The sequence below is a fragment of the Coregonus lavaretus genome, assembly GCF_964263955.1.
Source record: "Coregonus lavaretus genome assembly, chromosome: 1".
Classification (NCBI taxonomy): Eukaryota; Metazoa; Chordata; class Actinopteri; order Salmoniformes; family Salmonidae; genus Coregonus; species Coregonus lavaretus.
The window spans coordinates 50,936,863-50,953,339 of NC_139988.1; the positions used below are offsets into that span (position 1 = coordinate 50,936,863).

Here is a 16,477-nt window from a genome sequence, read left to right on the forward strand (position 1 = left end):
TTTGATCTCTTTGTTGCCTCTCTGATTAATGCCCTCCTTGCCTGGTCTGTGAGTTTTGGTGGGCGGCCCTCTCTTGGCAGGTTTGTTGTGGTGCCATATTCTTTCCATGTTTTAATAATGGATTTAATGGTGCTCCATGGGATGTTCAAAGTTTCAGATATTTTTTTATAACCCAACCCTGATCTGTACTTCTCCACAACTTTGTCCCTGACCTGTGTGGAAAGCTCCTTGGTCTTCATGGTGCCGCTTGCTTGGTGGTGCCCCTTGCTTAGTGGTGTTGCAGACTCTGGGGCTTTTCAGAACAGGTGTATATATACTGAGATCATGTGACAGATCATGTGACACTTAGATTGCACACAAGTGGACTTTATTTAACTAATTATGTGACTTCTGAAGGTAATTGGTTGCACCAGATCTTATTTAGGGTCTTCATAGCAAAGGTCATGAATACATATGCATGTACCACTTTTCCGTTATTTATTTTTTATAATAATTTGAAACAAGTTATTTTTTCATTTCACTTCAACAATTTGGACTATTTTGTGTATGTCCATCACATGAAATCCAAATAAAAATCAATTTAAATTACATGTTGTAATTTTAGGGATGAATACTTTTGCAAGGCACTGTACACACACAGCACATACGCCTCACCCTCTATCCCTCTCTCAGCCTGCAAGGTTTTGGTTCTCAACCATGCAAATGTAGTCCCTGCGTATGCAGTAACGTTTCATGTCAGAACCATTGATCCCACCATTGCATTATCTATCTGCATGCTCTACCTTGCCAAGGCCTGGAATGAAAAGGCTATTTTTGCTAGGTTCAGCAGTAAACTGTGTGTGCAGGATGAGAAATGGGCCACTGCAGGGGAGGTTCTAATGGACATGACATCCTGGTCAGCTTTTGAGTGTATTGCCACAGACTGTGAGAACAGCTTCCTGTGCCGCACCCTGTGACCAATTAAATGCCTCGCTGAATGTGGGAGGTATTGGGACTTTCTTGGCTTAATTTCAATCATTTATTTGTTTGCTTTTTGTCTTTTGCTGAAGATTTCAACGTGCTGCTTTGCATTCATGGCCTCAGGGAAAGTTAACCAACAGCTTTTAAGCACGTTCTTGCTTTAATTAGCTAATTAAAGGCTCCAGTGGAATTAAAATGGACTGCCACTATTCCCTTTGTATCACCTTCAAAGCTCAAAGCTGAGGTCAAAGCTAAAGCCTATAGGAGGGATAGTCCTTCAACTGTTCAACATCGCAAAATTGCAATCTCTATTTATATTATGAGAATATCAAGCTGGTCACGTTTAGGCTCAATGGCAGTAACAACACAGTTCTATCTCTGAGCATATGACCATAATTGGCCCTCACAAGACCAAGCTTTTAAAGGCTTAACTCAGCACTGAGCCTCTGAAACCATTTGAGTACATAACTAGCCTTGCAATACAGACAATAATGGGACAGTCATTTTCCTGAAAAGATACTAGATGGGCCACTTTGAAAGGGACTAAAGCTCCCTGTTGACATGAAGTCAATGAATTGAGAATGTGAAGTGAAGTGACAATTGGTCCCCCCTTGCAACACTAAAATACAATGGAAACAGTGAAGATCATTTTTCCATACAATCCAATGACCTCTATTGACATTTTTGTTGGAGATTGGGTCCCATGTAAAGAAGATGAAGGTGTAACATATGAATTTCAGTATGTTTGATAGAAATCCTTATTGTCAGTTATAGGCTATAGGCCTAGCAGTGCCATGTCATGTTAATCACATTTTCTCAGGGCTTTAGAAATACAGAAAAGTATATGTTGGGAAGTTATCAGTCAGGCCAGATAATGTTTACATTTTCAAATAATGAGTGTTAGGGTAGCCTACCAGTCGACAACTTAACTTTCCATGAAAGCAATATACAGTATCTCAGTTTGTGGGTTATGTGCAGCGGGCTACGGGTTGGTCAATTTCCTTGAATTTTCATTGTATACACTACCGTTCAAAGGTTTGGGGTCACTTAGACATTTCCTTGTTTTCCATGAAAACATACATGAAATGAGTTTGAATAGGAAATATAGCAAAATGAATAGGAAATGTAGTCATTGACAAGGTTAGAAATAATTATTTTTAATTGAAATAATAATTGTGTCCTTCAAACTATGCTTTCGTCAATCCTCCATTTGCAGCAATTACAGCCTTGCAGACCTTTGGCATTCTAGCTGTCAATTTGTTGAGGTAATCTGAAGAGATTTCACCCCATGCTTTATGAAGCACCTCCCACAAGTTGGATTGGCTTGATGGGCACTTCTTACGTACCATACGGTCAAGCTACTCCCACAACAGCTCAATAGGGTTGAGATCCGGTGACTGTGCTGGCCACTCCATTATAGACAGAATACCAGCTGACTGCTTCTTCCCTAAATAGTTATTGCATAGTTTGGAGCTGTGCTTTGGGTCATTGTCCTGTTGTAGGAGGAAATTGGCTCCAATCAAGCGCCGTCCACAGGGTATGGCATGGTGTTGCAGAATGGAGTGATAGCCTTCCTTCTTCAAGATCCCTTTTACCCTGTACAAATCTCCCACTTTACCACCACCAAAGCACCCCCAGACCATCACATTGCCTCCACCATGCTTGCCAGATGGCATCAAGCACTCCTCCAGCATCTTTTAATTTGGTCTGCGTCTCACAAATGTTCTTCTTTGTGATCCGAACACCTCAATCTTTGATTCGTCTGTCCATAACACTTTTTTTCCCAATCTTCCTCTGTCCAGTGTCTGTGTTATTTTGCCCATCTTAATCTTTTATTTTTATTGGCCAGTCTGAGATATGGCTTTTTCTTTGCAACTCTGCCTAGAAGGTCAGCATCCCGGAGTCTCCTCTTCACTGTTGACGTTGAGACTGGTGTTTTGCGGGTACTATTTAATTAAGCTTCCAGTTGGGGACCTGTGAGGCGTCTGTTTCTCAAACTAGGCACTCTAATGTATTTGTCCTCTTGTTCAGTTGTGCACCGGAGCCTCCCACTCCTCTTTCTATTCTGGTTAGAGACAGTTTGTGCTGTTCTGTGAAGGGAGTAGTACAAAGCATTGTACGAGATCTTCAGTTTCTTGGCAATTTCTCGCATGGAATAGCCTTCATTTCTCAGAACAAGAATAGACTGACGAGTTTCAGAAGAAAGTTATTTGTTTCTAGCCATTTTGAGCCTGTAATCGAACCCACAATTGCTGATGCTCCAGATACTCAAATAGTCTCAAGAAGGCCAGTTTTATTGCTTCTTTAATTAGCACAACAGTTTTCAACTGTGCTAACATAATTGCAAAAGGGTTTTCTAGTGATCAATCAGCCTTTTAAAATGATAAACTTGGATTAGCAAACACAACGTGCCATTGGAACACAGGACTGATGGTTGCTGATAATGGGCCTCTGTACGCCTATGCCATAAAAAAATCAGCCGTTTCCAGCTACAATAGCCATTTATAACATTAACAATGTCTACACTGTATTTCTGATCAATTTTATGTTATTTTAAATGGACAAAAAATAGCGTTTCTTTCAAAAACAAGGACATTTCTAAGTGACCCCAAACTTTTGAACGGTAGTGTAAATCGTGCATGCAATGCTGGTTCAGTAAAATAACCTAGTCCATTTGAAATGAATTATAGTGTAAACTAATCCAAGTGTAGGCCATGACACATGGTGAATGGAGAAGTAGGCTAAACGTGGTCAGCACCGGATCAAAATAGCAGCAAGAAGTCTCCTCCGGGTGAACTGTCCATTGTGCTGTCATTCAAGGTCCTTTATTTACCTTGTTTGTAATGAGCATGGGACGGTCCCCTGGGCCCAGACATCCATCACTCATCTTGAAACAGAATCTGCCTTATATGCTATACAGCCCACGCGGAGATGCGGCAATATCGTTGATGTTATTGTGAAACATGAAGCATATGTATTCAAAAACGCTAGTAGCCTACCCTTTCGGTGTCGTTTTATCAAATTAATCCGCATCGCCCAAAAAAACGAATCAATGAAAATACCAACTGGGCAAAAACTGGTTGCATCAACGTTGTTTCCACGTCATTTCAACAACAAAAAAATACATCTGATGACGTTGAATCAACGTGGAAAACTGATTGGATTTGCCAAAAGTCATCAACATAAAGGAATTTCGTATTTTTTTCACCCAACCTTTAACCTAAATCCAGTGACATAGTGACATTTTTGTTGATTTCACGTTGAATTCACATTAGTTTACATCTCAACCTAATGTAAATCAAAACTAGACGTTGAAATGACGTATTTTCACAGTGTCTTAACATTTATAGGCTTGGTTATGTTCTCCGCAGTCTCAATTCTTTAAAAACTAATGTCGTGAATAAAATGGACAAATGTAGGCTATCCTTATATTTCAATTGTGAATAATTTACGAAGACAGTATTATTCGGTCATGTGCTGGTGTTATTTTGGTATTGTCATCTTGGTGCAATCATTCATTGCTGTAACCTACCTACAAGTTCGTGATCTGACTGGCAAGGCATTCACACACACTTACCTTCCAAGGTGAAAGGGCGTTCTGCGGCGAATAGGCTGGATCCCGTGGGAAACATAAGTGGACCGAGGATTTAACAATCCGTCAGCGCTCGTTCCATTCTCTGGTGATTCTCTACAGGCTATCCCATATACATCTAGCCAGAACTCCGAGTCTCTGCCTAATCTGCCAAAAAGTGTTAAACCCAAGCCTCAACAGTCCGATTTCCACCCTCCACTTTTCCGAAAAGCAGAGCGAAAAACATCTGTCAATTACACTTTTCTTTTGTGTGCCTGCAATGGGGGTGTTGCAGTTGGCTTCTGCTCAGAATGGATGAATCCAGCGGAGACATATGCATCAGCATACAAGCTACAGACCTACCACAAGATGAGCATCTTACTTGTGAAGCGAAGGCGGCTGCACTGTGCTTTGTATGTGAAAGTGTCGAAAAGCAGCCTTTCAGACCTTACCTAGGCTACCAGTCTAGTTTTGGGTGAAGGTACCAAGCAAATGGGACAGTTTACCCCATGGTCCTAAAGAATGCGGGGTCTTTCAACTCGTTTACATACTTTTTCGTGCTGAAATATAGGGCTGCCATCAATATCAATGAACCATGTTTTGGTAACCCATCTGATACTATTATAGTAGGTCAATCCTATACTGCATTTTATATTGACTCACAAATATGACAATGTAATATAATGTGATTGTTGAAAGGGGCATTATTGACCTCAGTTTCTAGCTCGCTGTTGCTTGTCATATCAAATTATACTATGCTGCCCCCAGGTGTATCTGTGCTCGAACAACAGGGGAAGAGCTGCTACTTTAAATCTTACTGAATTTCTTGTTGAACAGAAATTCAATTCAAAGATTAAATAATTTTTGCATTTATTTGCATATAGTCTTTTGACATCTAAAAGACAATGTATTTCAGCACTAGACAGCTCCAATTTACAGAGAAAATAGGGTGTGAATTAAGCTAAGCAAAAAAGAAAAATCATGTGATTATGAAATCGTGTAAACATCCTGATTGAAGTGTGACCAATCAGCTTCAAATATCAGCTTGCTTGATTTTGCTGATTTATTCTAATCAAATGCTTTCCTTCAAGATCTACATGGATGCATGAGCTTGTTGTAATGTATTTATGTTTTCCACATTTTGTTGTGTTAGAGCCTGAATTTAAAATGGATTGATAACATTTAGATTTTTCTGTCACTGGCCTACACACAATACCGCTTTAATGTCAAGTGGAATGATATTGTTATGGCGAGCCTAAATAATTTCAGTAGTAAAAATGTGCTTAACAAGTCACATAATTAGTTGCATGGACTCACTCTGTGTGCAATAATAGTGTTTAACATGATTTTTGAATGACTACCTCATCTCTCTACCCCACACATCTGTAAGGTCCCTCAGTCGAGCAGTGCATTTCAAACACAGATTGAACCACAAAGACCAGGGAGGTTTTCCAATGCCACGCAAAGAAGGGCACCTATTGGTAGATGGGTAAAAATACAGAAGAGTAGACATTGAATATCCCTTTGAGTATGGTGAAGTTATTAATTACACTTTGGATGGTGTATTAATACTCCCAGTCACTACAAAGATACAGGCGTCCTTCCTAGCTCAGTTGCCAGAGAGGAAGGAAACCGCTCAGGGATTTCACCATGAGCCCAATTATGAATTTAAAACAGTTACAGAGTGTAATGGCTGTGATAGGAGAAAACGGAGGATGGATCAAAAATATTGTAGTTACTCCACTATAGTAACCTAATTGACAAAGTGAAAAGAAGGAAGGCTGTACAGAATACAAATATTCCAAAACATGCATCCTGTTTGCAACAAGACACTAAAGTAATACTGCAAAAAATGTGGCAAAGCAATTACCTTTTTGTCCTGAATACAAAGTGTTATGTTTGAGGCAAATCCAATACAACACATTACTGAGTACCACTCTCCATATTTTCAAGCATAGTGGTGGCTGCATCTTGTTATGGGTATGCTTGTAATCGTTAAGGACTGGGGAGTTTTTCAGGATAAAAAATAAATGGAATGGAGCTAAGCACAGGTAAAATCCTAGAGGAAAATCTGGTTCAGTCTGCTTTACTCCAGACACTGGGAGATGAATTCACCTTTCAGCAGGACAATAACCTAAAACACAAGGCCAAATCTACACTGGAGTTGCTTACCAAGAAAACAGTGAATATTCCTGAGTGGCCGAGTTACAATATTGACTTAAATCTACTTGAAAATCTATGGTAAGACCTGAAAATGGTTGTCTACCAGTGATCAACAACCAATTTGACAGAGCTTGAAGAATTTTGAAAAGAATAATGGGCAAATGTTGCACAATCCAGGTGTGGAAAGCGCTTAGAGACTTACCCAGAAAGACTCATAGCTGTAATTGCTGCCAAAGGTGCTTCTACACAGGGGTGTGAATACTTAGGTAAATTAGATATTTCTATATTTCATTTTCAATAAATTAGCAAACATTTCTAAAAACATGTTTTCACTTTGTCATTATGTAGTATTGTGTGTAGATGGGTAAAAAATAATCATCATCAGGCTGTAACACAACAAAATGTGGAATAGGTCAAGGGGTGTGAATACCTTCTGAAGGCACTGTACATGCATAGGTCCCCACCTACTACATTGACTTCTTACCATTAAGCTATGCCCTAACCCAAATCTCCATTAGAGTCTGTCTGGATGATTCTCCATATTCTGACATGATAATAAAGTTCTTAGTGCCACCAGAAATTGATCATCACTCTTATTTGTACTAAATAACAATTGTTATTGTGGCTAGTACATTTATTGTGGAGGTTGTGTACACCCATAGAGGGCAGTAAGCGCTAGGGAAGCTACGTACGTCACCATTAACTGATAGAACAAGAGAACAAGAGAGAAGTGTCCAGCTGCATACTGTGTGCACTGAAGGCATGTGCGTGTGTCTCAGATGTGTTAATTTTTTTGTGAATTATTGTTTTTATAGGATCACATCAAAGGATGGTTGCCAAGATGGCGCTAACAGACACGGTCACACTGTTTCGAGCTCCTACCCAACATTGCAGGATTTAGTTTTTTTGTGTTACTTCTTACATTATTTGCTCAGAACGTTTCTAGTATTATTACCTACAGCCGAAAATAACTTTGGGATATTAGATCGGTGTTCACTCACCAGAAATTCAACCAGAAACTCAACTTCCCTGGCCTGGATCCTTTGTTTGAACTTCCAGCCCCATTCATCCAGGGTGCTAAACCAAAACGTTGACGAATGAGAAGAGGGAGGAGAAGTGGGGTTCTAGTCAGACTCATGCGACGAGCAAACCATCCACCACTTCCAAGTATATTACTGACTAACGTTCAGTCCCTGGGCAATAAAGTAGACGAGGTCAAGGTGAGGATCTCCTTCCAGAGAGACATAAAGGACTGTAACAAACTCTGTTTTACGGAATCATGGCTCTCTCCGTTCATCGCGCGGACAGGAAGAAGGAACTCTCTGTGAAACACAGAGGTGGAGGGTTATTTCTCATGATTAACAACTCATGGTGTGATTGTGGTAACGTACAGGAAGTCCTTGTTCTCCTGATCTGGAATACCTCACCATCAAATGCAGACCACATTACCACTGCCGTGTATATTCCCCCCCAAGCCGACACTGCGACGGCTCTCAAGGTACTACACTGCACTTTGTGCAAACTGGAAACAGCATTTATTGTAGCTGGGGACTTTAATATAGGAAATCTCCTGAAACGCTCCTGTGGTGCACGCGGAGAGAACACACTTGACCATTTGTTAAAACCCTTCCGGGACGGACTACAAGGCCCTCCCTTTGGCAAATCAGCAAAACTGAAGGTGCGAACCACCGCATTAACGATGGCAAGGTGATTGTGAACACGGACGTGTACAAACCGACCAGCTACGACCTCCGTAAAGTAATCAAAGAAGCAAAACAACAGTACAGGGGCCAAGTGGAGTTGCAATTCAACGGCTCAGACACAAGACGCATGTGGCAGAGACTTCAGACAATCACAGATTATAAAGGGAAAGCCAGCCATGTCGCGGACACAGACACCTTGCTCCCGGACAAGCTAAACACCTTCTTTGCCCGCTTTGAGGAAAACAACACAGAGCTGCCGACGTGGGCCCCCGGCACTCATGAGGACTGCGTGCTCCCGATCTCCGAGGCCGACGTGAGTAAGACATTTAAGCGTGTTAAACCTCACAAGGCTGTCGGCCCAAACGGCATCCCAAGCCGCGTCCTCAGAGCATGTGCAGACCAGCTGGCTGGAGTGTTTACGAACAAATTCAATCTCTCCCTATCCCAGTCCATTGTCCCCACAGTCCATTGTCCCCAGTTCAAAATGTCCACCACTGTTCCTGTACCCAAGAAAGCGAACATTTTTATTTTTATATTTTTTTATTTCACCTTTATTTAACCAGGTAAGCCAGTTGAGAACAGGTTCTCATTTACAACTGCGACCTGGCCAAGATAAAGCAAAGTAGTGCAATAAAAACAACACAGAGTTACATATGGGGTAAAAAAAAACATAAAGTCAGAAATACAACAGAAAATATATATACTGTGTGTGCAAATGTAGCAAGTTATGGAGGTAAGGCAATAAATAGGCTATAGTGCAGAATAATTACAATAGTATTAACACTGGAATGCTAGATGTGCAAGAGATGATGTGCAAATAGAGATACTGGGGTGCAAAAGAGCAAAATAAATAACAATATAGGGATGAGGTAGTTGGGTGGGCTAATTTCAGATGGGCTGTGTACAGGTGCAGTGATCGGTAAGGTGCTCTGACAACTGATGCTTAAAGTTATTGAGGGAGATAAGAGTCTCCAGCTTCAGAGATTTTTGCAATTCGTTCCAGTCATTGGCAGCAGAGAACTGGAAGGAATGGCGGCCAAAGGAGGTGTTGGCTTTGGGAATGACCAGTGAGATATACCTGCTGGAGCGCAGACTACAGGTGGGTGCTGCTATGGTGACCAATGAGCTAAGATAAGGCGGGGATTTGCCTAGCAGTGATTTATAGATGGCCTGGAGCCAGTGGGTTTGACGACGAACATGTAGTGAGGACCAGCCAACAAGAGCGTACAGGTCACAGTGGTGGGTAGTGTATGGGGCTTTGGAGACAAAACGGATGGCACTGTGATAGACTACATCCAATTTGCTGAGTAGAGTGTTGGAGGCTATTTTGTAAATGACATCGCCGAAGTCAAGGATCGGTAGGATAGTCAGTTTTACGAGGGCATGTTTGGCAGCATGAGTGAAGGAGGCTTTGTTGCGAAATAGGAAGCCGATTCTAGATTTAACTTTGGATTGGAGATTCTTTATGTGAGTCTGGAAGTTGAGTTTACAGTCTAACCAGACACCTAGATATTTGTAGTTGTCCACATACTCTAGGTCAGACCCGTCGAGAGCGGTGATTCTAGTCGGGTGGGCGGGTGCTAGCAGCGTTCGATTGAAAAGCATGCATTTAGTTTTACTAGTGTTTAAGAGCAGTTGAAGGCTACTGAAGGATTGTTGTATGGCATTGAAGCTCGTTTGGAGGTTTGTTAACACAGTGTCCAATGAAGGGCCAGATGTATACAAAATGGTGTCGTCTGCGTAGAGGTGGATCTGAGAGTCACCAGCAGCAAGAGCGACATCATTGATATACACGGAGAAAAGTGTCGGCCCAAGAATTGAACCCTGTGGCACCCCCATAGAGACTGCCATAGGTCCAGACAACAGGCCCTCCGATTTGACACACTGAACTCTATCTGAGAAGTAGTTGGTGAACCAGGCGAGGCAGTCATTTGAGAAACCAAGGCTATTTAGTCTGCCAATAAGAATGCGGTGGTTGACAGAGTCGAAAGCCTTGGCCAGGTCGGTGAAGACGGCTGCACAGTACTGTCTATTATCAATCGTGGTTATAATATCGTTTAGGACCTTGAGCGTGGCTGAAGTGCACCCGTGACCAGCTCGGAAACCGGATTGCATAGCGGAGAAGGTACGGTGGTATTCGAAATGGTCGATGATCTGTTTGTTAACTTGGTTTTCGAATACTTTCGAAAGGCAGGGCAGGATGGATATAGGTCTGTAGCAGTTTGGATCTAGAGTGTCACCCCCTTTGAAGAGGGGGATGACCGCGGCAGCTTTCCAATCTCTGGGGATCTCAGACGTTATGAAAGAGAGGTTGAACAGACTAGTAATAGGGGTTGCGACAATTTCGGCGGCTAGTTTTAGAAAGAAAGGGTCCAGATTGTCTAGCCCAGCTGATTTGTAGGGGTCCAGATTTTGCAGCGCTTTCAAAACATCAGCTGTCTGAATTTGTGTGAAGGAGAAGCGGGGGGGGCATGGGCAAGTTGCAGCAGAGGGTGCAGAGTTGGTGGCCGGGTTAGTGGTAGCCAGATGGAAAGCATGGCCAGCTGTAGCAAAATGCTTGTTGAAATTCTCGATTATTGTAGATTTATCGGTGGTGATAGTGTTTCCTAGCCTCAGTGCAGTGGGCAGCTGGGAGGAAGTGCTCTTATTCTCCATGGACTTTAAAGTGTCCCAAAACTTTTTGGAGTTAGTGCTACAGGATGCAAATTTCTGTTTGAAAAAGTTAGCCTTTGCTTTCCTGACTGCTTGTGTATATTGGTTCCTAACTTCCCTGAAAAGTTGCATATCGCGGGGGCTATTTGATGCTAATGCTGTACGCCACAGGATGTTTTTGTGCTGGTCAAGGGCAGTCAAGTCTGAGGAGAACCAGGGGCTATATCGGTTCTTAGTTCTGTATTTTTTGAATGGGGCATGTTTATTTAAGATTGAGAGGAAATTACTTTTAAGGAACAACCAGGCATCCTTTACTGACGGAATGAGATCTATATCCATCCAGGATACCTGGGCCAGGTCAATTAGGAAGGCCTCCTCGCTAAAGTGTTTTAGGGAGCGTTTGACAGTGATGAGGGGTGGTCGTTTGACCGCGGACCCGTTACGGACGCAGGCAATAAGGCAGTGATCGCTGAGATCCTGGTTGAAGACAGCTGAGGTGTATTTAGAGGGTATGTTAGTCAGGATGATATCTATGAGGGTACCCATGTTTAAGGATTTAGGGTTGTACCTGGTAGGTTCGTTGATAATTTGCGTGAGGTTGAGGGCATCTAGCTTGGATTGTAGGATGGCTGGGGTATTAAGCATATCCCAATTTAGGTCACCAAGCAGTACAAACTCAGAGGATAAATGGGGGGCAATCAATTCACATAACTGTACTAAATTACTATCACTGCATAGCACTCACTTCTGTCATCATGAAGTGCTTTGAGAGGCTAGTTAAGGCTCATATAACCTCCACCTTACCCAACAATTTGCATACAGCCCCAACAGATCCACGGATGACACAATCACCATTGCACTGCACACTGCCCTATTCCACCTGGACAAGAGGAATACCTATGTAAGAATGATGTTAATCTACCACAGCTCAGCCTTCAACACCATAGTGCCCTCCAAGCTCATCACTAAGCTCAGGGCCCTGGGACTGAACCCCTCCCTTTGCAACTGGGTTCTAGACTTCCTGATGGGCCAACCCCAGGTGGTGAAGGTAGGCAACAACACCTCTGCCACGCTGATCCTCAACACGGGGCCCCACAGGGGCGACTTACAAATCCAGAGCGACTTACAAATAGGTGCATTCACCTTATAGCCAGTGGGATAACCACTTTACAATGTTATTTTATTTTATTTTATTATTATTATTTTTTTTGGGGGGGGGGGGGGGGGGGGGGGGGGGTAGAAGGATTACTTTATCCTATCCCAGGTATTCCTTAGAGGTGGGGTTTCAAATGTCTCCGGAAGGTGGTGAGTGACTCCGCTGTCCTGGCGTCGTGAGGGAGCTTGTTCCACCATTGGGGTGCCAGAGCAGCGAACAGTTGATGACACAACAGTGGTAGGCCTGATTACCAACAAGGACGAGACAGTCTACAGGAAGAAGGTGAGAGCCCTGGCTGAGTGGTGCCAGGAAAATAACCTCTCCCTCAATGTCAACAAAATTAAGGAATGTGAACTACAGAAGACAATAGAGAGAGCACGCCCCCATCCACATCGATGGGGCCGCAGTGCAGAGGGTCAAAAGCTTAAAGTTCCTCGGCATGCACATCACGGAGGACCTGAAATAGTTCCTTCACACAGTGTGGTGAAGAAGGCGCAACAGCGCCTCTACGACCTCAGGAGGCTGAATAAATTTGTCTTGGCCCCTAAGACAAATTGTGGTCCTCTGTAGCTCAATTGGTAGAGCATGGCGCTTGTAATGCCAGGGTAGTGGGTTCGATCCCCGGGACCACCCATACATTAAAATGTATGCACACATGACTGTAAGTCGCTTTGGATAAAAGCGTCTGCTAAATGGCATATTATATTATTATATTATAAGACCGTCATTAACTTCTACAGATGCACCATCGAGAGCATTCTGTCGGCTGTATTATCATCAAGGACCTTAGCCACCCGAGCCACAACCTGTTCACCCCGCTACCATCTAGAAGGCAGAGACAGTACAGGTGCATCAAAGCTGGGACTGACAGACTGATGAACAGCTTCTATCTCCAGGCCATCAGACTGTTAAACAGTCACCACTAGCTGGCCTCCGCCCAGTGCCCTTCCCTGAACCTTAGACACTGTGACTAGCCAGCTATCACCCGGTACTCTACCCTGCACCTTAGAGACTGCTGCCATATGTACATAGAGTCATTGAACACTGGTCAATTTAATAATGTTTACATACTGTTTTACCCTATTTATACAGTGCATTTGGAAAGTATTCAGACCCCTTAACTTTCTCCACATTTTGTTACATTACAGCCTTATTCTAAAATGGATTCAATAGTTTTTTCCCCTCATCAATCTACACACAATACCCCATAATGACAAAGCAAAAACAGGTTTTTAGAAATGTGGGCAAATTTATTACAAATAAAACAACAAAAAACAAAAAATAGAAATACCTTATTTGCATTAGTACTCAGACCGTTTCCTCAGTACTTTGTTGAAGCACCTTTGGCATGACTATTCTAGTCATGGCTCATCCTATATAACTACTGCTATACATACCTTTTCTATTCACATACTGTCCATACACACATTCACATACATATACAGTGGGGGAAAAAAGTGTTTAGTCAGCCAACAATTGTGCCAGTTCTCCCACTTAAAAAGATGAGAGAGGCCTGTAATTTTCATCATAGGTACACGTCAACTATGACAGACAAAATGAGGAAAAAAATTCCAGAAAATCACATTGTAGGATTTTTAATTAATTAATTTGCAAATTATGGTGGAAAATAAGTATTTGGTCAATAACAAAAGTTTCTCAATACTTTGTTATATACCCTTTGTTGGCAATGACACAGGTCAAACGTTTTCTGTAAGTCTTCACAAGGTTTTCACACACTGTTGCTGGTATTTTGGCCCATTCCTCCATGCAGATCTCCTCTAGAGCAGTGATGTTTTGGGGCTGTCGCTGGGCAACACAGACTTTCAACTCCCTCCAAAGATTTTCTATGGGGTTGAGATCTGGAGACTGGCTAGGCCACTCCAGGACCTTTAAATGCTTCTTACGAAGCCACTCCTTCGTTGCCCGGGCGGTGTGTTTGGGATCATTGTCATGCTGAAAGACCCAGCCACGTTTCATCTTCAATGCCCTTGCTGATGGAAGGAGGTTTTCACTCAAAATCTCACGATACATGGCCCCATTCATTCTTTCCTTTACACGGATCAGTCGTCCTGGTCCCTTTGCAGAAAAACAGCCCCAAAGCATGATGTTTCCACCCCCATGCTTCACAGTAGGTATGGTGTTCTTTGGATGCAACTCAGCATTCTTTGTCCTCCAAAAAGGCGAGTTGAGTTTTTACCAAAAAGTTCTATTTTGGTTTCATCTGACCATATGACATTCTCCCAATCCTCTTCTGGATCATCCAAATGCACTCTAGCAAACTTCAGACGGGCCTGGACATGTACTGGCTTAAGCAGGGGGACACGTCTGGCACTGCAGGATTTGAGTCCCTGACGGCGTAGTGTGTTACTGATGGTAGGCTTTGTTACTTTGGTCCCAGCTCTCTGCAGGTCATTCACTAGGTCCCCCCGTGTGGTTCTGGGATTTTTGCTCACCGTTCTTGTGATCATTTTGACCCCATGGGATGAGATCTTGCGTGGAGCCCCAGATCGAGGGAGATTATCAGTGGTCTTGTATGTCTTCCATTTCCTAATAATTGCTCTTACAGTTGATTTCTTCAAACCAAGCTGCTTACCTATTGCAGATTCAGTCTTCCCAGCCTGGTGCAGGTCTACAATTTTGTTTCTGGTGTCCTTTGACAGCTCTTTGGTCTTGGCCATAGTGGAGTTTGGAGTGTGACTGTTTGAGGTTGTGGACAGGTGTCTTTTATACTGATAACAAGTTCAAACAGGTGCCATTAATACAGGTAACGAGTGGAGGACAGAGGAGCCTCTTAAAGAAGAAGTTACAGGTCTGTGAGAGCCAGAAATCTTGCTTGTTTGTAGGTGACCAAATACTTATTTTCCACCACAATTTGCAAATAAATTCATTAAAAATCCTACAATGTGATTTTCTGGATTTTTTTTCCTCAATTTGTCTGTCATAGTTGACGTGTACCTATGATGAAAATTACAGGCCTCTCTCATATTTTTAAGTGGGAGAACCTGCACAATTGGTGGCTGACTAAATACTTTTTTTCCCCACTGTATACTGTATTTGTATTCTGGACTCTGGTCCAGAAGCTAATTTCCTGCAATTCTATTAATTTTGCCATGGGGTTTGTACTGTGTATTTAAATACTGTATTCTCAACATAGCTCATTCTAATCTTTCTACTACTGTACATTGCATTTTAGTTACACTGTTTATACACACCGCATATTTATTTATATACAGGATTCTTGACATAGCTCACTCTAATATATCTACTGCTGTACATATCACTCATAGTATATCTTGTGTAAATTCATCCGGTGTATATACATATAGATTGCATTTGGTTACATTACTGTTACAGTGCTATTTGGGTTGTTAACTGGATTCGTTCCGACATTTCTTGATTTCTTGTGTTTTTTTTATTGAATTTGTATTATTTGTGTAATTCTTTTACATTTTACTGCATTGTTAGGAGCTAGTAACATAAGCATTTCGCTGCACACACAATTACATCTGCTAAACTGTGTACGCGACCAATAAACTTTGATTTGATTTGATTTTGGAAATACAATCAATAAAAAAATTGCAGAGGCAGGACTCGATGTGGGTCAGACGTGGGTTTAGGAGGGATTTAGTGCTGAGGTAGATCTGGGTGTCGTCGGCGTTACAGTGGAAGTTAAGGTTGAAGTGACGGAGAATCTGACCAAGGGGGAGGATGTAGATAATGAAGAGTAAGAGGCCCAGCACAGAGCCCTGGGGGACACCCTGAGTGACATCAGCGGAGTCAGAGGTATGGCCATTGAGGCAAATGTAGGGGGTCCGGGCAGTTACCATATGGTGTGTTGCACTGGTTTTGCGATTTCAGATAGTCAAACCCATATTGACCAGGCCACACCCACCAAACAGGAGCAAGCGTAAATGCTGTTGAAGAACGGTGCACAACGTTTTGGGGAAACATGTTTAGTACAAACCGTCACGCAATGTAGCAAAAGATGATGCGAACTGATGCCGCATTCACGTCATGTCGGGAACTCGTAAATACGACCTTCCCACTGGAAAAAATGGACTTGAACGTCCCTTCAACTCGTAATTACGACTAGGAAACTCAGGTATGATCTCTACACCCAGATGTTTCCCACATGCTGAACTCTGATGTCACGCACCACTGAAAATGGCAACAAACTTGACTGCGATTTCGGATGTCAATGGTGAGAATGGTTCTTGAGTTCCTTCCGCGCTCCGAACACGTGAACACTCCAAGTCGTTCCTCCGATCACTC

At 42.5% G+C, this 16,477-nt stretch overlaps 1 protein-coding gene across 1 annotated transcript in view; it reads right to left on the bottom strand.

Annotated features, from left to right (window-relative positions):
* The window catches only part of LOC311114017 (synapse differentiation-inducing gene protein 1-like), a 43,850-nt gene extending 38,931 nt beyond the window's left edge, over nt 1-4,919 (bottom strand). The window contains exon 1 of the mRNA XM_084157145.1: nt 4,538-4,919. The gene's annotated coding sequence lies outside the window, so the exon portion shown is untranslated. The remainder of the gene's footprint in view (nt 1-4,537) is intronic.
* Nucleotides 4,920-16,477: the final 11,558 nt, after the last annotated feature.